General features: G+C 42.3%; 1 protein-coding gene across 17 annotated transcripts in view; it reads left to right on the top strand.

Moving 5' to 3' along the window:
- Positions 1-603, top strand: part of CCDC30 (coiled-coil domain containing 30) — a 101910-nt gene that overhangs the window by 63703 nt on the left and 37604 nt on the right. The gene's annotated exons all lie outside the window — the stretch shown is intronic.

The raw sequence follows: 603 nt of genomic DNA on the forward strand, positions 1-603 counted from the left end.
GAATAGATTGAAGGAGTAAAAATGGAAATGGCAGGACCAGTGTTGGGGCTATTGCTATGGCCCAGGCTAGAGATGATATTGATCTAGACTAGGGTGGTAACACAAACGACGCAAATGGATTGATGCAAGATATATTGTGGAGGTAGAGTAACAGCGTGTGCCGAATTGGCTCATGATGGAAAAGGAAGATGCAAGGACAACTCTCAAGTTACTGGCCTGAACAAAAGTTTGGATGGTTGCATGGCATAACTTACTGAAATCAGGAAGACCGAGAGAAAAATGATTTTGGAGCTATGGGCAGAATTTTGGCAGTTACTTGGCATAAAGGTGGGTTTTAAATGATGAGAATGAACCTAAGGAGAGAATGATCCACTCTCAAGGCCTAGAATAATCCAATAGTATTTAGAAGTTGGGTAGCATTAGAATAGTCTACAAAAGAGACCAAGAAGGACCAGCAAAGGGGTAAGTAAAAACAAGAAGAGTTTGGTATCACAGACTCCAAGAGAGGAGAACTATCTGAGATGGAGGGAGTGAATGCTACTTAGAGGTCAGTTGTCTGTTGGATTTACTTTGGCAATGGAGGAGGTCAGTAGTGACCTTGGC

Source organism: Pteropus alecto, unplaced genomic scaffold, assembly GCF_000325575.1.
Source record: "Pteropus alecto unplaced genomic scaffold, ASM32557v1 scaffold170, whole genome shotgun sequence".
NCBI lineage: Eukaryota > Metazoa > Chordata > Mammalia > Chiroptera > Pteropodidae > Pteropus > Pteropus alecto.